The sequence below is a fragment of the Vitis riparia genome, chromosome 7, assembly GCF_004353265.1.
Source record: "Vitis riparia cultivar Riparia Gloire de Montpellier isolate 1030 chromosome 7, EGFV_Vit.rip_1.0, whole genome shotgun sequence".
Classification (NCBI taxonomy): domain Eukaryota; kingdom Viridiplantae; phylum Streptophyta; class Magnoliopsida; order Vitales; family Vitaceae; genus Vitis; species Vitis riparia.
Window position 1 is genome coordinate 1,413,752 of NC_048437.1, and position 22,658 is coordinate 1,436,409.

The 22,658-nt window shown below is 31.0% G+C and overlaps 1 long non-coding RNA gene and 1 pseudogene across 4 annotated transcripts; one reads left to right on the forward strand and one right to left on the reverse strand.

Moving 5' to 3' along the window:
* Window positions 1–1,655: 1,655 nt before the first annotated feature.
* Window positions 1,656–18,901, reverse strand: LOC117918503. 4 transcript variants are annotated; one of them, XR_004651872.1, is made up of 7 exons: window positions 16,548–17,153; window positions 16,228–16,363; window positions 16,013–16,114; window positions 10,621–10,836; window positions 10,461–10,526; window positions 9,265–10,356; window positions 1,656–1,688 (listed from the first exon to the last, which is right to left on the reverse strand). It is a non-coding gene; the product is annotated as an uncharacterized LOC117918503 (long non-coding RNA). The 4 variants fall into 4 exon arrangements; XR_004651873.1 differs by lacking the exon at window positions 1,656–1,688 and adding an exon at window positions 18,798–18,901 and having other exon boundaries at window positions 9,634–10,356; window positions 16,548–16,617; XR_004651874.1 differs by lacking the exon at window positions 1,656–1,688 and adding an exon at window positions 18,798–18,901 and having other exon boundaries at window positions 9,634–10,356; window positions 16,228–16,366; window positions 16,548–16,617.
* On the forward strand, window positions 3,948–6,499 carry LOC117918501 (annotated as a pseudogene).
* Window positions 18,902–22,658: the final 3,757 nt, after the last annotated feature.

Sequence of the window (22,658 nt, forward strand, 5' to 3'; positions counted from 1 at the left end):
TTAATTGTGTTTGGATATTTTTGGCCAAAGAGGTTGTGTCATGTATCTAGGTTAGTTTTTACTATTTAAACTCAAGTCTTTTTAGGTTTTAAAGGGTAGAATGTGAGAAAAGAGATTGACCTCTCTCCTATATATTCTTCAATAAAGTTTTATGTTTTCTTTTATTTTATGTTCTTTTTTCATTCCAATTTGATTTCAGATTGACTTTGATTCTAGACGTTAGATTTTACAATGTCCTCTCTATCTATGGATTCAACACTCAATTGTGAAACTCTTCAAGACATTTTCCTTTATATGATTTATTTCATTAAATATATGTTAAGAAATTTCTATCCATAGTTTATTTCTATTTATTTAAATTAGGATTTTATTAACTTTAGAAAATAATTCATCATTTTAACCTAAAAACAATTGAACACATATAGCTGATCCTAAAGAACGACAACTAAATCTACAAAGTTATGGTAACTCGATCTCTGGTTTTTCTTAATTAGGGTTATCATGTATTTAGGTTTTAATATTTTAATTATGATATAAATTTATTGTCAAGAAAATGGTGTCGTTGTTTGGGACCAACTTTGTTTAGTTGGTTTTTTTGTTTAAAAAAGTAATTGTTTGCTATTAGGTTAATTAGGTTTTTGTTTTTTCGATTTATTGTTTTCTTTTATTGGATTTCACCACTTTTGTGTTGACATATTTTGTTGAAGTTAGATTGCTAAAGTCCAAGATTTAAATGCTACAATGGAATGTTAGAACAATGGTTACTTGATCGAACTTCTTTGTTGTAGCAAAATACTTAGCTAACCTTTTTATGTAGCAACTTTGGTCAAGAAAAACTAGAGAAAAAAATCACTACGACTTTTGTAGTACTCCAGGTATCGTCCTCAAGGACTGACTTATGGAAATTGTCAATACTAGAATAAATGAATTGTTTTTGTTTAAATCTTAAAGTGAAAAATAATATGTGAATAATGTGAAACTAAGTAATAGAAATTAAATTAATAACAAAATAAATATTGATTTTAAATTCGATTTATTCAAGTTTGGGGCTTTCCACAATCCAACCTAGGGTATAGAAATTAGAGAAAACAAAGGTCTTTTAAGTAATATGATCTTAGGGTTTCGAGATCTTTGGCCGCTCGCGATCAAGTTGAGTTCTATAACTCAAAATTGCATCCGAAACTTAATTTTTCCTTTTTAAAATAGATTCTTAAAACCATCAAATGAATGAAATTGATTACCAGTTTAAGATTTGACTTTTTAACCCTTCCTACTCCTTATAGCTTTGTTTCGGGGCAAGTAATGATAGAGAAGACGATGATAACTAATGATAAAAAATTATCAAGAATCACTAGTATCGGGTAATAATATACCATATCATTCCCTAAACTAATTCACAAGGATATGATAAAAAAATTTGATAAATTGTCACCCAACCAATAATTAATCTCATTATTATAATAATTTACTCATTGTCTCTATAGGTTTCCTAGCCCTTAGGTTTTCATACTTCAAGCCCCAAGTTGGCTTCTTAGCCTCTCATGGGGGTGATGTCACATTCATAATCCATAATAGGGTAAAAATCCATAATTTGAATCAAAAGAAACTAAAAACAATATATTTAATAAAGAAGAAAAGGAAAACAAACCAAAGTTTTCATCTTCTTTCCACCTTCAATGTCCAACTCTCTGGAAAAAGATCCAAGATTTCTAAAACCTAGAACTAAGAGAGTTTATATAATATCATCAATTGCCTAACATGTGGCATACTCTCGTTGGCCACTTATTACAAAAATAATTGTCTAAAAATGATTAAAAAAATAATAAAATGATGATTTCTAGTCGTGTAGGGCTCACTTAGGGTGGATGGAGTGCCCTAAATGCAATTCCCGAGGTAGAGGAAGTGAAACATCAAAGTGGTAGTGGGTGAATTCGAAATTAGGGTCATTTCGAATTGGATTTCAAATTCATGAGTTGAATTTCGAAATCATTTCGAAATGACCCTTTAGCTTTACCTAGTTGTCTTCAAATGACCATAACTTCTTCATTTCAACTATGATTTGTTCATTGTTTAAAGTGTTGGACTTCTAACTTCCCGAGCTTCGAAATGATCTATAGTATGCCTAAGCATTGATTTAGTTCATATCGGGTGATTTGAATGTCCTTTGGTGCACAAATCATATCGAATATGTGTCATTAGAGCACATATTTTGGCTCTAATCATTACTACATCAATGTTGGAACACCATTTGAGCCTGCATCAATGTATAAGACAATGGATTACCTTAGTCCTAAGTTTGTATCATTTTATAAGGCAATAAGGGATTACCATTTGTGTGCTAGATTTCAATCTTGTAGTAAAGAATCACATTTAAGTGTCATAGAAAGAATCTTAAGATACTTAAGAGGGACAATTGACTTAGGTTAGTGGTATGTAAAGTGTGATAGTGTTGATTTGATTGGTTTTTCAAATGTCGACTTTGTCGAATATAAAATTGATAGAAAAAGCACTTATTGAACTTTTCATTTTCTAGGACACTTGTTAGTTTCATGGCATAAGTAAGAAGAAAATTTTGGTTGCATTGTCTATGACAGAAGTCAAATACATTATCATTGGTTTATATTATGCACAAATTCTTTACATGAAACAAACCATAAGTGATTTTGGTTTATCTTTTTACATTGATGCAGGCTCAAATGAACCAAGTTTTTCATTAAGTACACATATTTAGTACTTAATTAGGGATACAATATCCTAGCATCCTTTGATTTAATCTCAAATTAATTGTATCATGTTTTTGAATTCTAAATTATTCTTAAAATTTTAAAAATAAAGCAAAATTTTAAATTATTAGTTATGTCTCACCTAATTTGGAATCTATTTATCTAATAAGGAAATTAGATAATATAGTTGTGTATAGAAAAAAAAATAAAGTCACAGCTCATATTAACGTATTAGATTGGTCTATTATTTTTTCAAAGTGATTAGATCTATTCTTTAAGTTCCAAGTTATTTTAAAAAATTAATAAATCATTAACAATTCAAGTATTGCTTGATTTGAAGTTCATTTCTTTACAAAAAAAAAAATTTATAAAAAAAATATATATAATTATGTATTGAAAATAAATAATAGAGTCAGTATAAACCAATTTTTATCCGTAAATTTATAATATTAATTAGTTCACTATTTGAGTTTTAAATTATATTTAAAAATTATTGGACTTGTTAATGAATTCAATACATTAAGTTTTGCTTATTTTGAAGTTTATCTAGTGAAAAAAAAAATTAGAAAGATATGGTTCTATATACAATAGACTCATTTTAGATTAATTTTTCCTCATAATTTTTTTTGTATTAATTGAATCATTATTTGAGTTTATTATTTTTAATAATTACTAAACTCATTAATGAACACATTAAGTGCTATTTGATTTATAATTTATTTGCATGAAATTTTTTTCAAAATATTTGAAAATGAATTTTGGCTTATAATTTTATAATATTATTGAATTTCATGACTTTCTAATACTAATTAAATTAATTTGAGTTTTAAATTATTTTAAAAATTAATAAATTTCATGTATCGAGCATAGGTCTTTAGACTCAAACAATTAAATTAAGTTAAATCCAAATGCAATAATTGATTTAAACTTTTAAGTTTAATAAAATTATTATAAAATTTAGAGTAATAACCCAAAAATATAGTTATTAGGTGTGAATTTGTGATAATTAAAACTCTATGAAGAAAAAGTGAGATTCGAAGGGAAGAAAAGATTCACGCAGATCCCAGCCGTTGGAGCAAGCTTTACAAAACCACAAGATGCGGTTTTAAGAATCTTCCCACTCGTGCCTTTCTCACCGGTTCTTATATGGACTATTTCCACATCTCCCTAGAGTATACTTTTCATCATTTCAAGCGACTTGTAAGTTGCAAGCATAACCCCACAAGACAGTGCTGAAATATGGCATCTACAGTTCCCGTTGCCTATCAGGGCAATTTGTCGGCGTCCGTGCCGGTCTGGTTGAATAAGGGAGACAACGCATGGCAGATGATAGCGGCCACGCTGGTAGGCCTCCAGAGCGTGCCTGGGCTGGTGATCCTGTACGGCAGCGTGGTGAAGAAGAAATGGGCGGTCAACTCGGCCTTCATGGCGCTCTACGCCTTCGCCGCGGTGGTCCTCTGCTGGGTCATCTGGGCCTACAAGATGTCCTTCGGCGACAAGCTCCTACCCTTCTGGGGGAAGGCCGGGCCTGCGCTGGGCCAGAAGTACCTGCTAAAGCAATCGGCTCTGACGGCGACCACGCATTACCATAAGAATGGGACGGTGGAAACGGCGATGGCGACGCCCTTCTATCCGATGGCGACGATGGTTTGGTTCCAGTGCGTGTTTGCGGCCATCACGGTGATTCTGCTGGCGGGGTCGCTGCTGGGGAGGATGAATATAAGGGCGTGGATGATGTTTGTGCCGCTTTGGCTCACTTTTTGCTACACTGTTGGGGTCTTCAGCCTGTGGGGTGGTGGCTTCTTGTTTCATTGGGGTGTCATGGACTAATCTGGTGGTTATGTCATTCATCTCTCCTCTGGGATTGGTGGCTTCACTACTGCCTATTGGGTCAGTTTTTTTATGACATATTTATTGCTTGCTAAAGTTTTAGACAATTCCTTGTAGTGAATCATTTCTTTGAATATTAGCCTGCATATTAAAATTTGTCCACCACAACTCATGGATTCTCCATCTTATCTTCACCTAAATAGTTAACTAGAACTTCACTTTTAACATCTCAAATGTTTTCTTTCTATTTTCTATCTTTTTCCCATTCTTTATCAAAGGATTCTTCAATGGCAAGTATATAGATGCCAATTTTTGGTGCATGACAACTAGTTAAGAGTGGGTTTTATTTCTTTATATCAATGGCTCGTATTAAAGTTCACAACGGAGATACCATAATTAATTTCTAACTGTTCATTGAATCTTGCCTCCCCAAAAAGAATCTCCCAAACTCTAGGTCTTTGTTTAGGATAAGAAACCTGGGGAAGAAAAATGAGGGTTGACTTGGGCTATTTCATCTTCCACAAATTATCCAATGGATTGTATTCAATTCCAAATCTAAGTCATGGAGACATGTGTAGTTATCAATAAAAAATAATAATAATAATAATAAACTAATTAAATTAAGCCAAGATGAAAAAAAAATGATTATTGTGGTATAAATAATTAAATAAGATTATTTTTAAATGAGTATTATTTTCTTCTATATGACATCGAAAAACTAATTTAATTTTGATGCAATATAAGCACTTAACATCTAAGTTAAGGTATGGGTAAATAAGATCATTTTTATCACAACACGGTGTTTCATTCATCATCCTTTTTGTTCTTCAAAATTAGTTGATGTGTATTGATGTTTACAGATGGATTAATTAGTGTATGAATGTGAAGGTGATAGGGAGACGGTGTGATGTGTACAGGTGGGGCCAAGATCAACGAGGGACAGAGAGAGGTTTCCCCCAAACAATGTGCTGCTGATGCTGGCAGGGGCGGGGCTGCTGTGGTTGGGATGGGCAGGGTTCAATGGAGGAGACCCTTATGCAGCTAACACCGACTCCTCCATGGCAGTTCTCAACACCAACATCTGTGCCGCCACCAGCCTCCTCGTCTGGACTTGGCTTGATGTCATCTTCTTCAAGAAGCCTTCTGTGATTGGCGCCGTTCAGGGCATGATCACTGGCCTTGTCTGCATCACTCCTGCTGCAGGTCACATCCATGCATTTTTTTCTCTTATTCCATGTTTTAAATTTAAATTTAAATTTAAGTTTTATTTTTTGGTGGACTGATAATAAGATGACGTGTAAATAATGAATGAGCAGGACTTGTTCAAGGATGGGCAGCCATAGTCATGGGCATTCTCTCCGGCAGCGTCCCATGGTTCACCATGATGATCCTCCACAAGCGCTGGACTCTTCTCCACCACATCGACGACACTCTCGGCGTCTTCCACACCCACGCCGTCGCCGGCTACCTCGGCGGCATCCTCACCGGCATCTTCGCCGAGCCTGAGCTCTGCAGCCTCTTCCTCCCCGTCACCAACTCCCGCGGCGCCGTATACGGCGGCTCTGGCGGTATCCAGGTCCTGAAGCAGCTCGCTGGCGGAGCCTTCATCATCGGGTGGAACGCGGTGGTGACTTCCATAATATGCCTTGTGGTGAGGGTGGTGCTGCCGCTGAGGATGCCGGAGGAGGAGCTGCTGATCGGCGACGACGCCGCGCACGGCGAGGAAGCGTACGCGCTGTGGGGAGATGGGGAAAAGTATGATTCGGCAAAGCATGGGCTTTATTCCGATGATACTCAGCACCAAATGCCTTCCAGTGGGACCACTCAAGTAGTTTAGAGATTTAGAAAAATAAATAAAATACTGTGTGTTGTTTGTAAGAGAATTTAGAATTGTGTTATATGAATATTCTTGTCCTCATTTATATCCATGCATGTTTTTATATTTAGTTTAATAGAGTATTAAAGTTTCTTTCTATCTTGTTAAAATATCGAGAGTTTTTTAGTGGTGACAAAAAACGAACATAAAAACTCCCTTTCTAAAATTTTGCTTGTTTCTCATTTTTTCTAAAATTTGTTTTTAAAAATTGTAGACAAAAAACTTGTTTGGATAAATTATTTTTAAAAATAATTTTTTATTTTAGTTTTGTAAAAATATTATAAATTTAATTTACAAATTAAATATAATTTAGGTCTTATTAAAAATAAAAATAGTTTTGTAATTATAAATATATTTAAAAATATATATTTTTTAGTAAAACATGAATAATAATATTACAATCAAATCATAAATTACATTTTTTTAATAAAAAAATATGTTAAAAAATCTTAACATGTTTGTATTAAAAATGAATAATAATAATAATAATAATTTAAAATAACAATTTTTAATAATATTTTATTTAAAATAAATAATACATAAAGCTTAACTTTTTTAACATGTACATAATAATATTTTATAATGTTTTGATTTAATCTACAGTGAATTAGATTAGTTTTTTAAATTTAAAATTATTCTTAAAAAAAATACCCTACATATAATCAAGTACTAAATATAAGCATGTAATGAAAAATTTGACTCATTTGTATATTAAAAAAGTCAACTTTATTTACTTTTAAATTCATTTGAAATAAGATATTATTAAATATTATCAAAAACTATATATGTGTATTTATAATTATAAAATTATTTTATTTTAAGACAGGGAATTAAATTTAATTAATTATATTTCATAAATATATTTTAATTTTTTCTAAAATCAAAAGAGAAATTTAATTTTAGAACAATTTATCCAAGCAATTATTTTAACATAAAATGGGAGAAATAAAAATAATAATTTTAAGACATTATAAAAATATAAATAAAGTAGAACACAATCCATCTACCAACCAATTCCGAAAATCTCGGAATGAGATTGAGGTTGGATTGAAATGCAAATATGACATCCGTAATTGGTGATACTCGGTATGCCGTAGCCAAACACATCTAATTGAAGCTGCTTGGGACTTGGTAGTCGGTGGCCTTTGGGAGAAAGAAGACTGAAAGTTGAGAGGTCACGTTGTGATTTTGATTGATTGGCCCCCCACATGTCACACGGACTTATTCCCGCATCAGTCTCCCTCGTTTGGCCCCCACATGTCACTCTCAAACCTCCTTCCAAGTTCAAAGCTATTTTGAAATCTCCGTCAAACTCGATACAAACTCAGATTTTTTATAACAGTACGATCATTTTAAAAAATAATTCTTAAATTATCGTAATAAAAAAATAATTTCAAATCTATTATAGTTTTTAAGAAAGAGATATATATATATATATATATAGACACTATGTCTCGAAGAGATAATTTTAAAAAAATAAACATCAGAGGAAAAAACAAAATTACACATTAAAAAATAAAAATTAAAAAATAAAACCAAAAATCCAATCACTATGATCTACAAACACACAATATTCAATAAGCTTGATCGATATATTGTGACTTCACCATGAGGCAAAGGTCCATGACTGTAGGGTTAGCTTTAGGCAAAGGAGAGGATTGCAGTCAAGCATAGAAGATTAAACATCAAATTAGAGGGTTATCCAAATTAAGGATAAAAGTATCAATTTTGATGGATATATCGGTAACTTGATTTTACAAATATATCTATATTTAGAATAAAAATTGATCAAAATTCATGAAAATATTAAAAAACTTCTTAAAACTGATATAAGAAGTAATAATACATATATTATATATTATTATTGATATATGAAGAAACTGATATATGAATTATATAATTTGTAACATTTTATAATAATAGGTGGTATTTAAAAATTCATTTAATACTAAAATAATAATTTATCAAAAATGAAAATAAATTTAATATTAAAATGATGATTTACCTACTTTATAATATATGTATAATTATTATATTTGTATTTAATTCGTGATTTTTATGTTTTCAATAATAAATAAATAAAATTTGAAAATAAATAATTAAAATCAATATATTTACTAAAACTTTATTTTAATATTTTATTTTAAATATATATATATATATATAATTTAGGCATAAACATAAAATACATTTTATATATAAAATTTAGGCATTCATATAAAATATATATAAAATGTAGGACACATTAATAAACAAAGGCATGGTTGGCCTAGTAGCATAGGGACTGCTTTTTTAAGCCTGGATAACCAAGTTTGAGTCCCCGTGTCGTAATGCAAAATCAAATTTTGCTCTCTTTGGTCTTGAGAATAAGTGATTGCCCTTCTCTAACCCTTACTGCCCACTGCCCAACCTGAGAACGGATGTTCCACTTATTGAACAATGTTCTAATCCCTATGTCGCAATGCAAAATCAGATTTTACTCTCTTTGGTCTTTAAAAATGAGTGATCGCCCTTCTCTGACCCTTATTGCCCAACCTGTTCCACTTATTGAACAGGGTTCTATGGTGAGTCCACAACCCCTAAATGCCACAAGCACCCTTGGGGTGATCTTGTAGTTCCTCTGAGGTGGAGGCAATGGGTCGATCCATGGATTTTCCTTCCTTTTGCTGCATTTCGCTTAAAGGGTTGAAGGGAGATAATGCATCAAGTTGTTTGCAAGGACCAACTTGATCCTCTACCCCAAAGATCCGAAATGAGGGAACCTTAGGTGAGTCACCGATTCCAACTACTATCCATATACAATTTATACTAGATTTGACCAACTGCCCATCTTACCTATACATTCTTGATAGCCCATCTTTGTCTCATTAAAGTCTTTCAATGACACGTTTTGGTCCTCTTCCCCATTACTTCGAAAAAAGTGAGCCACGGGTTCAGGTACAAGTCCAACACGTAACTGCTACAACCCAATTGCAAGAGCAAAGCTCTACCAACTGAGCTTTGACTGCCGAAAAATCAGGACAATCCTGATATATCAATCAAAAATGGATGGAAAGACCAAAAATCATAATAAATGATGAAAAAATCCAGAAATATCAGGTCTGGATGTATCCACCCAGATTTTGTGTATATCTCCTCATATTTTTAGCCTTGGTCCAAATTTCATACATTAGTCCAGAATGAGGCTCCACAAAGGCATTTCTGTACCTCAATGAACTGGTATATGGGAAGGCATTGGGAATATAATGGAATGGAAAATTTAATTACAAAACTGAAATGTAGAAAATTTAATGACAACAGATTTGGTAGAATAAAAACATCACAAAGCTTCCATGACATTCAAAATTTGAAGGGTACTCACAGGACTGTTTTCTCCATTAGCTGTCTAGTATGGCATATGCCCTGATAGATATTAATGGAGAAGCAAAAATCCCACCGCTGCATAAATTACAGCCTCATCAGACATTCAGAAAGCTCCCTCCTTCCTGCAGAGAAATGCCTTTCATGCTTGCTGCAACCCTTATAATCCTGATGGTTTCCCTCTCATTCCTAGAAAACAATCCCCATGAGTAGATTTCACTGTCCTATTTCTAATTAAGATTCTCACGAGAGCTCAACAATCTTTGGCCGCTTTTTTGAACCCCCATTTTTTTGGGGCACTTCCATGGAAGAATCCCCATGAGCAGACTTTGATCTTTTATGTTTCACAACAAAGCATGCTTTATTATTATTTTTGTCATCATTTTTATCATCATCGCTGTCCTCATCATCGTCATTATCACTATCACCATAATTAGAGCTATCTTCAGATTCTGTTCCACTACTGCAACCAGCTAGAGGAACCACTGGTTGAAAACCTGCAATAGAAGATTCAGCTGCTGCCACAGCCTCAGGAGTCTGCAGATCAGCAATACCCAGCATCAAATCCTGTAATTGGATGCATCCAACAATTACAACCCATTAGCTGCTAGTTAGTCTAAAAAACAAACAAACAAACAAAATAAAGCAAAGACGAAACAAATTTCATATACCATTTCAATGTATTCAGATTCATTCCCCATGAGCACCTCAATATCATAGTCCTTACCGGAATTGTCCTACATTTACATTATAAAAACTTAGAAATAAAGAGAACATGAATGGAAACCAGGCACACAATTTACTTTTTCCTCATCAGATTCATATGCATACCTTTGCATCAAGCTCCAGCTTTTTATTAGCTTCTGATATGACTCCTAGGAAATCTTTCACTTTTCCCAGAACTGCAGTAAAGTGAGGAAATTGGGCATCAAATTCAAATTCTGGGGAAAAGCATATTCTATAATTCCATTTTTTTTTCTTTTTTTAGCTCCAGCTTTTTATTAGCTTCTGATATGACTCCTAGGAAATCTTTCACTTTTCCCAGAACTGCAGTAAAGTGAGGAAATTGGGCAGCAAATTCTGGGGAAAAGCATATTCTATAAATCCTTTTTTCTTTTTTCTTTTTTTGGGTAGAAGCATCAATTTCCCTCAAAGATTGTTGGTAATTTTGATAACAATACAGAAATTCTAAGTAAAATGTGAAAATTCAGTGTCATGCATCCTACCGCTTTCCCTTCATCAATATACCCTGAATGTCATTTTATCCTCCCAAGTCCCAACCAAAAATTAGCCATCAATGCCCATGATATTAAAAGGTATCAAACTATTTGTTCTTTGAGATCATAATGAAAGATATAGCATGTGCTAAATACTAAAGAAACCAGGAAAAAAAGTCAACATTATTAATGATTTTAGTTCTTGTACATCAAGAACAACAGACATGGTATGTTTGAGATAACATAGAGCCCACAACTAGATGATCACTCCAAAACTAAATATCAATCACAACAATAAGAACTTCTAAATAATGATGATGAAAGATTTCATAATCGGGCCATGTTTTGTTATCACATCTGAGGGAAAAAAATAGAGGGGAAAAAGAAAGCAAAGAAAAGGCTAAGGAAAATAAAATGCAAGTCTGAGGACAACATTTTTGTTTTTTATTTTTCATCTCTCCACTCAATTTTCCTCGCATATTTGAACAGAGAGTTCAAAAGTGTTTAAATTGTATATGTAAAATTCTCCCTAATTCCATCATATTTTCTCTTCATAATCTTTGACCAAACAAGATAAACTTTTTTGTCCTCACCTCATTGTTTTGAGATTCAAACTTTAAATACTTCTAAAAGAAAGGGGAGAAAATTCAATCAGAAAATAGCATAACCATGTTAGCTTTCATACATCTCAACCAAATGACACTTACAAAGCAAAGATTGAGGAGTAGCATCCATGATGGATGTTCACAGTAGAGAACACACTATTAGATGGTCCCAGTTGACATCCTGTTCCAAAAATACAAATACTGGGCTGACTTGAAGACCCTCAAGCCTAACCAATTGTTTAAAAACTTCAAAAATCTAGAAACTAAGCTATATATGAAGGTCATTAAAAATCAATTATTAAAAATGAGATAAAATAAAAAAAGAAGTTTCCTAAATTATTAATAATAAATAAATTGCAACAATTAAGTTCTTGGTAGGGGTATGCATCCTTTGACTGGTTCTGTTTTGAGCATTAAAATCTAACTAATCCGATCTAGTTAGTTTGGATGCACATAGAACTAAACTAACCAAATATGAGAGAACTTATCAATTTGATTCAATTTATGAACAATGACTGACTAAATCGGCTATTTCTGTTTGCTTGGGATAAAACCCAACATGGCTTAAATTGAGCATGCAGGGCAAAAAACATTAATAATATGCTATTGCAACATGATAAAAAAAACCTTAGGCTCTATTCATATCATTCTACTACAACCCACATGAGAAACAACTAAGCTCTAGAGTTACACTAACACAACTAAATTCACATTATTATAACACACATCATCCCAGTTTGTTCAAAAGTATGAAGAATCATAAAAATTAATATTTCAAATCATAAAAATTAATATTTCAAACCATGAAAATTTACATCATAGGGAAGCCAATATAAGACAGGTATCCATAGGAGTATATAAATAATTGTCTTTGCGGTTCAGTTTACTTCCAAATTTTGGAATAGGAAACTGTAGACCAAACCAGTCCAATTTGGTTTTAAGCTTATAAAACTGAAATTATGAAAAACCATGTAAAACTTAATAAGTTCTGGTAGTTTTTCTGGATCACTTGGTTTTTTGTACACCCCTAGTTCTAGGTTTTAGGCATGAAGATGAAATTAAAATACTAAGAGAAGAAATATACTTATCCTCCCTTTCACTCCTCATAGAGGTTAGAAACCCTTCAAATAAAAATTAAAGAAAAAAAAAAAGAAAAGAAAGAAAAAGGGAACTCAATACTAAAAATATTAAACAGCTAACAAAAGCAATCCAAAAATCAAGGAAGTCTAATTTAATCACAAAGTTTTTGTTAGTTAATAATAAAATAATAATCTAAAGTATCTTCTTACAAAATGGACCTCTTTTCTGTACATAAAAAGTAGAATGGTTAACATTTATTTCCTATGAATCAAAATGAAACAAAATTTTACACTCACATCAATGTTTTAAAAAGCTAAAGGTGGTCTTCAAGTGTTTGCCCAAGTAAGGCAGGGCGTAAGCCTCAAAGCAGAACAAGGCGCAAGCCTCAACTTAAACAAATAAATAATAAAAAAATTACTAAAAAACAGAAACTTGCTCATAAAATCACAAGAAAAATGAAAAATAAAAAAGCATAAACTTTGTAATAATAAACTTATTATTCTCATAGTTTCATCAAATAATTTTCAACGTTACTATCACTAACCACTATCTCTAGTAAGATCCTCTCCAAGGGATATAATCATATCTAAATGCTATATTATCCACTCAATCTTCTTCTTCATTATTTTGTTAATAGTGTCTAATTTAGTTTATTTTTTCTCTTCAAACATTTTACCTTCTCTCATAGTTTCATCAAATAATTTTTAACATTACTGTCACCATCACTAGTAGGACCCTCCAAGGGATATTATAATCATATCTAATTGCTATATTATCCCTATTAGTGTTAATATCCACCCAATCTTCATTATTTTTTTCCTATCTATCAATGATAAAATAATACACACACAAACACACTAGGACAGTCAACAATTCTACTATTCTTTTTCGTTTTTTTTTTTTTTTTTTTAAATTCGTACCAATTTCTCTATTCTTGCTTCTCAAACTCTCTTTTTCCATTCCATTTAAAAGGTTAATTGGAAGTCAACTAAGTTCTTATTTTGTAAAAAGTTTAACCAAGAGGGAACCTGATACAAAACTCAAGAAATCTATATCAAAAGCCAACAAAATCATAGTTGGCAATATAACTCATTAGAACTCATTGAATATTGAGGCCTAGCCCTATTAGAATATATATATATATATCAAAAGCCCACAATGACCGAAAACCCTTCGAATATTTGAGGCTATAGCCCATGAGGCTTGAGCCTCGACTAGGTGAGGCTTGAGCTTAATTGAGGCTATAGCCTCAAGGCTAATTTGCATAGCCTCACCTCAAGGCATAAGCCTCAATAGCTTTTTAAAACACTAACTCACATTGAACCAACTAAAACAGAGTAGCATATTATTTGCCAAGAATAACATTATTGATGAATAGCAACATTATACAACCCATATATCTAACTTAAAGTTTTATGAAGTCAAGTTTAATGAAGTCATGCTTAAGGAGTATCCTATTGTAGAGGCTGTGGAATACAAGAAAGATGAGATGGGGGCTAATGGAGCCATGAGCTAGAGGGAGAGGTGCCGAATACAAAGATCCCACAAAACATGAGAACCATAAAGGAGCAACGAGAAATTACAAGATCATCAGCTGGCACATACACAGACACCCCACCTGCAGCCAACCATGCTTACACTCCCAATCCCCACAAGAACACGCTTACATAGGTTCTTAAAGAGTAAGCATTAACAAGCAAAAAGCATATTAAAAAGGAGGTAAATTAGCACATTATACATGGTATTAACATGCTAACTGCAATGAATTGTAGTTTCGAATTTACAACACACACACAAAGACAGGAATCCAATTGCCTTGGGATTTCTACATATAACAAACCAAACAAATCAGGAGTTTAATCTCCATAATAATGTTACATTACTGGAACTACAGTTGTATTAGCCACCAACACTGGAATTTTTAAAAGTCACATGGAAAGTTGATAACTCGAGAGAACACTAAGAATCAATTAGACCCCTCGTCTTTGTTAAAGATAAAGGCTGTTCCATCCACTAAGCCCTTTTTCATTCACTTAAAAACACCATCCCATGACAATTTTAAGTTTTTAACTCAAGGACAACAACAATCTTAGATGAGGTGGTCTGTTATCCTAAGTCTAAACAAACTTACAAATATTGGAAGTCCAATTCATCTTAATGTCTTCTTCCTAATTCCAAACAAGCTTTTCCATTGAAGAAAACAGAGAATAACAATGACATCTTTGGACATATTGCATTTCCATTCGATGCCATACAAATAATTTCTAAGCAAGAATATTCTCCAAAGAGGTTCCAATTAATATAAAAGGTTAAAAAAGAAAAAAAAATGTAAAAAAAATGGCTACTTAGAAGAGGATCAAATTGCGACAAAAGAAAATCCATCAATGCAAAACATTTTCATGAAAAATTTTCTCAATCGGATGAAAGTTTTCTATACCATCTTCATTGGAGTTCATTGATTGATTGGGTGCAGGCTAGGGTATAAACCCTGTAGCTTCTTTTTTACAGTTGCCTTCCCTTTTTCCTCTTGGTGCTCTCTATGAACCTCCTATGTACACGAGTGCTCAGTGCACCCCCTTTTCATTAGGCTCTTTTTTAATTTTATATTATTTACCTATCCAAAAAATTATAATATATGTATATATATATATATTACAAAACATGAGGAGGAAGTTTCTTCTAAGTTTTTGTTCACTATGGGAAGAAAAAGGGAACCAACATACTTGTTTCCATAACCAATTGCACATGTACAAACAAATTCCGATAAAATTACTGCATTCAGTGCAAATTCTGAAAAAATTGGATTTAATTTGGAATTCCAGTTCACTGGAGCAGGGAAATCTTGCTTTCGCTGAAGAACGATTGTCTATGTAACTTAAGCTTCCAAAAACAATGGTGTACAAAGCCATCAAACTGGGTAATTGGAACTTGAGCACCCAATCCAATTTCAAGACCCCAATTCACGGGAGCCAAGCCACCCTCTCTATTCTGATATCTTCTAAAAAAAATAAGGAATTTAATATTTTCCTTAAAAAAATAAAAATAAAAAAAGTTCTAAGTCCGATGAGTATTTGTTCATGATGCATGGGAAAAGGAGCAACTATCTTTGTACACCATAAAATGCATTATATGTAGAAGAAAAAAAAAACCCATGAAAAAAGTTTGCAGCTAAACAAACAGAAAACAAAACAAAAAACAAATACAGAAATATCCTAAAAAAAATTCACAAGAATTAAAAAATAAAAGAGAGAGAGAGAGAGAGAAAGGGAGGGAGAGAGAGAGAGGGAGGGAGGCAGGGAGGGAGAGAGAGAACAAAGTTACCTTGGCTTGAAGGCAGTGGGGTAGTGATGGGTTTTCCCTTAGGGTGATTAGGTTTCTGCAACTTGGACTCTGACCCATTCTTGCAAACAAGAAGTGTGGATTCTGCGGCATAGACACGTAGAAAAAGGTAATTTCCATATGGATGCCACCAATAACAACCAAAAAATAAAAAGGAGAAAACAAAAAAAAAATATGACAGAAGAGAAAAAGAGAACCTAGGGATGAAGAAGAAGAGGCCTTATGCTCCAAGTGCAGAAGATCATTGCTGGTGTGCCCCATCTCTCTGTCTTTGTCTCTTTCTGTGTGTGCTATTTTTCAGATGCACACCCCTGTTTGCTTATCGGCCTTGTTCTGCTAGATTGAAAATAGAGTATATAAGAGCTCAAAAACCTCTTATGCTTTTTTTCCTCATTTATTTGTTTCTATTAATTACACTTTGACAAGTATAGAGTGTAGTTTCATATTAAAAATTAAGAGAAAAAGAAAGGGAATTAGATACATAACCCAGATTTAGTTCTCAGATCAATATGCATACCTTTGATCAAGCGCCAGCCTTCTAATACCCTTTGCTCTGACTTCTAAGAAATATTTCTCTTTTCTCAGAACTACAGGAGAGAGAGGAAATTGAATTATTTTCTAGGGAACAACCAGACTTTAATTTTGTTTTTTGGTAGAAGCATCCATTTCCTTCAGAGGGTATCATTAATTTGAACAATACAAGCAAAATACTTGATAAAAGGAGAAAGTTCAGTGACATGCATCCCTTTTATTTCAAGGATGACCTGAATATGGTTAGTTTATCCCCGAACTCAATAATGCCTATCAATATTTTTAAAACTAAACAAATGATAGGAAGAGCCATGAAAAGAACCAGCTCTAGCTGCCTTTTTTTTTTTATAGGCAAGCAAAAATATATAATAATTGCCTAAAAAAACACACAACAAAGTACATAGGTTGTATACAAAGTATGCCAAGCGGCAAAGGAAAAGAGCAAGGGGCTTAAAAAACAAAAGCCTTTCGCAAAGTCCCCAACCAATTTATGAAATTATCTTGAGCTCTAGCTTTTTAATCAGTATGTTTGAAGTGACACAAAAGATACCAAAATATTAGTTCTTACTTCTTAGACATCATAAGAATAGATATACAATATGCTAAATAGTATAGGACACAGGAAGAATGGCCAATTGTATTAATTATTTATGATCTAGTACATCATAACTACAGATATAGAGTGGAATGTGATAAGAAACATTAAATGATGATGACCCATTTCATAGTTGGGCTATGATTGATTTCAACAACTCTGAAAGATACCAAGGGCAATCATAAAAGGAAACGAAAGAAAAAGCCCAAAGCAATAAGACTCAACTTTTAGCCGAATAAATTTTCTTCACCTATATCCTCAATTTTCCTCACTTATTTAAACAGGAAATTGAAAGTTCTTAAATTTTGTACAAGCTTCCCCCTAATTTCCATCACATTTTTTTTTGTTTCTCATTTCCAACAAAAGAATTGGATTTTCCTTCTAAAACCTTTTTCCATAGTCAAGATCCAAACAAACTCCTAGGCTAATTGTAAAAAGATAGGAGGAGAAACATAAACTCAAGTTAAAGTGTCTTATGCTTTTGTGTCAACCATGTTATGACCGATTTTCTCTTTGGTTCCAAATCAAATAAATCCATGGGAGCATGGTATCTTAAGCTTGATAAATGAGAATCAGATATATGTGTAGAATAGAGGCATGACCACTACGTAAACCCACTTATCAAGATTTTGAAGGCCAAAAGTCCTCATATTCAATGTTGTTTAACTATCAATACATAAATAGTGAATCTAAGTAAGAGGTAAACAACATTACAACAATCCCACCATAGAACAACATTCCAACTCTAACCACCTCTCTCATATTTCCAAACCCCACACAAACTTGGGTTCCAAAAGGCTACCTCCTCATTAAGGACAATAACTAACTACCAAGCTTAGAATATGCCCAATAGATCAGTTCTGAAAAGAAAGGAGAGGAAAAGAAGAGGGGGGCGAATAATTTAAGTTATTTGACTTACATAAAAATCAAATAATTTAAGTTAAACATGAAACCAAATTTGGGCATCAAATTTTATGATAATAAAATTATTTTTTAACCAATTTTTTTAGATTAAAAAAATAAATACTACTTCAGTCCTTAGTCGTAACCATGGATGAAAGTTTCCATTTTTTTCGCCGAAATTTCGGGTTGCCGTGGCCGGCGATTCGAAAGAGGGGGGCGAAATGTCGATGGGAGAAATTTCGCCAAATTTCGGTTAAAATCGGCGAAAAAATCGCCGAAAAACGGTTGCAGGAGAAAAATCGGCGAAATCTTCAAAAATATGCCGGCCGCTGCAATTTTATCGCCGAAAATCGGTTTGTATCGCCAATTTTTCGGGTAATTTCCCGATATTTCCTACCAGTCCAGCCCGCGCACAACATACAAAATCATTCCAATTTGTTTTTTATCATGATTTGCAGGCAAGGTTGTGTTTTTCAGCCTGGCTCAAAAATCGTGGATTTAGGGTTCGTGAAATTTAAATCCAATGGCACAAAAGCAAAGCGACCCTAGAACAGATCCAGAAAACACAGGGAGCAAAAAAAAAAGCAATTTTTTTTGTTTTCCTTGGGGTTTTGCATGGATTTTCTCGGAAATCAAACGAGGATGAATTTCCCCGGAAATCGAATGGGGGATGGATTTTCTTGGGAATCAAACGGGTGTTGCAAAAAAATAAAAGGTAATAAATGATTAGATTAGAACCTGCGAGGATTGAGAGTGAAAGAGGAAAGTAGGGCCGATTCGCTCGTCCGGGGGGAAGCTTCAGCAAAGGGCTTTTTTATGCCCGAGTGAGACAAAAGGGCAGCTTCAGTGGAATTAAATTTAATTAATAATATTTCATAACTATATTTTAATTTTTTCTAAAATCAAAAGAGAAATTTAATTTTAGAACAATTTATCCAAGCAATTTTTTTTTAACATAATATGGGAGAAATAAAAATAATAATTTTAAGATATTATAAAAATATAAATAAAGTACACAATCCATCAACCAACCAATTCCGAAAATCTCGGAATGAGATTGAGGTAGGATTGAAATGCAATATGACATCCGTAATTGGTGATACTCGGTATGCCGTAGCCAAACACATCTAATTGAAGCTGCCTGGGACTTGGTAGTCGGTGGCCTTTGGAAGAAAGAAGACTTGTGATTTTGATTGATTGGCTATTCACACGGACTTATTCCCCATCAGTCTCCCTCGTTTGGCCCCCACATGTCACTCTCAAACCTCCTTTCAAGTTCAAAGCCATTTTGAAATCTGCATCAAACTCTGATTTTTTATAAGGTTAAATTATTGAAAAAAATAATTCTAAATTTACAATCTCAGGGAAAGATATATACATATATTTTTAAATTGTCTTTTTAGAAGACGATCTATGACAATTTTTATAAATAAAAATTATTTTTTCAAATTACTAAAAATAAGAAATCGTTTTTAGAAGAGACGATTTCCACAAAAAAAAAAAAATTAACCAATTGTCTCAGACGATTTTCACAAAAAAAATAAAAATAAAAATAAAAATATTACTCTATTAGAAATCATCTCTTTAAGAAATGATTTTCATAAAATAATTTTAAAAAATAAAATTGAATATATATTATAATACAATTAATTATCTATGTATTATAAAAAAATAATATAATTTAATATAAAAATATATTATAAATTCAATTTAAAATTAAAAAATTAATTATATTCATACAATTATTATAAATATATATTATAAAATTAATTAATTTTATTTACTAAATTTAATATAAGATAAATAATATTTATCTTCTTTTTTTTATTTCATTTTGCAATTAAAAAAAACTATTATCAATTTATGTGAAAAAATGAGTTTTAAAAAATAAATTTTTTATTAATTTATTAAATATTTATTTAAAAAAAATGAAGCAATTAGAAATTGTCTCTTAAAAGAGACAATTTTCACCAAAAAAAATTTACTCAATTGGAAATGGTCTCTTGAAAAAACTATTTCCACAAAAAAAAATTGAAAAAAATTAAATTTATATTATAATACAATTAAATATATTATATAAAAAAAAATAATACAATTTAATATAACACATCTACAATTTAATAGAATAAAGAATGAAAGAAATAGATTTTTCAAGGTTTTTTTAAAGTGAGAATTTCTCGCTTTTGTGCCGCTCACTTAGGTTTTTTTTGGAATTGGTTACTATTGTGTGGAAATAGTCTCTTTAAGAGACTATTTCCCATTTGGATTTTTTTTTTTTAATTTAAGATATATATATATATATATATATAGCGGAAATCATCTCTAGGGAGGATTTCCCACTTAGGTTTTTTTTTTTTTTTTTAAGTGAAAATTTCTCATATATATATATATTTTTTGTGGAAATCATCTCTTAAAAGAAACGATTTCCACTTAGGGTTTTTTTTTTTTTTCAATTTAAGTGAAAATTTCTCACTTTTGTTGTCGTCTCTTAAAGACACGATTTCCCACTTGGTTTTTTTCTCTTTTTTTTTTTTAATTTTAAGTGAGAATTTTTCACATATATATTTTTTTCGTGGAAATCGTCTCTTAAGAGACGATTTCCCACTTAGGCCTTTTTTTTCTTTTTTTTTTTCAATAAGAGTTTCTCACATATATATTTTTTGTGTAGAAATAGTCTCTTTAAGAGATGATTTCTCATTTGGTTTTATTTTTATTTTTATTTTTTTGAAATCATCTTTTGAAAAGACGATTTCTCACTTTTTTATTTCTTTTTTACTTTTTTGTACAAATCGTTTCTTCAAGAAACGATTTCTCACTTCAATTTTTAAAAGTTCCTATATCTCTTTTAAAGAAAAGATTTTTCACTTACAATTTAATTTTTCTTTCCTATCTGGACAAAACTACAATAAATTTTAAATTATTTTTCTTATTACAATAATTTAGGAATTATTTTTTAAAATTGTCGTACTCTTATCAAAAATCCATACAAACACAACGCTTTATCTTACAAATGAGTTCACAAAATCACGTAGAGTGCTTTAATAAAGATTTTTGAAAACATTTCTAAAATAATAAAAAAAATTTTAAAATTTAAAAATATTTTCTAAAATTATTATTACAAGAACTCTTAATAGATTGACCATTAGAATTTAATTGGTGAATCAACATTACAACTTAAATCACTTAATAATTTAATTTAAGTTATTAAATTAATTAAATATATTTGATAAAATAATTTAATATCATAACTTAAAATTTAAAATAATTTTAAATATTAAATTAAAATTAAAAATATATTTAAATATTAAATTAAAATAATTTATTTATTTTTAATATCCAATCCTTTTTGTTTTATTTGTATATATCTAATGATAATATATTTAATATCATAACTTCAAATCCATGACTCATTTTTTATGATAAATATTTTACGGTGATCTTATATATGAAAAATAATTTAAGTATAAACGTTTAATAAGCAAATTTATTATTTAAGATTAATAAAATTAGATATTAGTTAAAATGAATTATAATAAACATTAATTACAACTAATAAGGGTAAATATGTCAATTTGATAAGGGTAAATTTAATTTAATTTTACCAAACAACCTTAATACTAAAAAGTTAAAAATAAGTAATAAGTAATAAGTTAAAATCATTTAAGTTACTGTTAACTTAAGCTATTAAATAATAAGTATTAAACCAATAATTTTACCAAATTAAACCAATCTGATAAAACGTTTGGTTAATTTTTGGCTGTGAGACTAAAAGATCCACATAAAACAATGGTTTTGAGCACAAGCAAGGTTAAGTACTCAACCATATTAACATTTATTTCATGATGCATTGTGTTCAAAGAGGCATTAAACATGGATCCAATGTAAGGATGTTATATTATCATCAAACCATGTATTAAGAAAAAAGAAAAGAAAGGAAATAACACCCATTTCATCATCCTCAAGTTATGCTTGATTTTTGAAAATTTATAAATAAAAAAATTAAAGAAAATCATTTTTTTAATGTTTAAATACCATGAAAAAAAAAGATTAGGAAAATAAATATTAAAAAAAAATTAAACACTTTTCCCTCTATATTTTTCTTAAGAAAAAATGAGAAAAAAAAAAATAGAAATAGTGCATTCTTCACCCATCATTTTTTTCCCTTGACTTTGGTATTAAAAATAAAAATATAAAAAAATTAAGAGATTGTTTGACAACAATTTTCAAGAACAATTTTTTATTTTCCAAAACAAAAAAATTAAAAAACACATACAACAACTAGAAATTATTTTTTCAAGGTATTTTCAGAGTTTAAAAAATGATTATACAAACATATATATAATGATTAAAAATAAAGTTGTAGACATAAATCTTTTTTTTTAAATATATTTAAAAATATTAAAAATAAGTTAAAAACATTTCATGCTTTTAAACAAACTTTTGTTTTATAAAACATTAGAAAACAAATTTCAAAAATTGTTTTTAAAACCTATTTTTTTTAGAACCGTTTTAATAAAACAATTAATGAATAGACGAGACATTCAATTTTTTTTTTCTCACTATTTTTTTCCTTCCCATTTTTCTTTATTATTTTCTTTC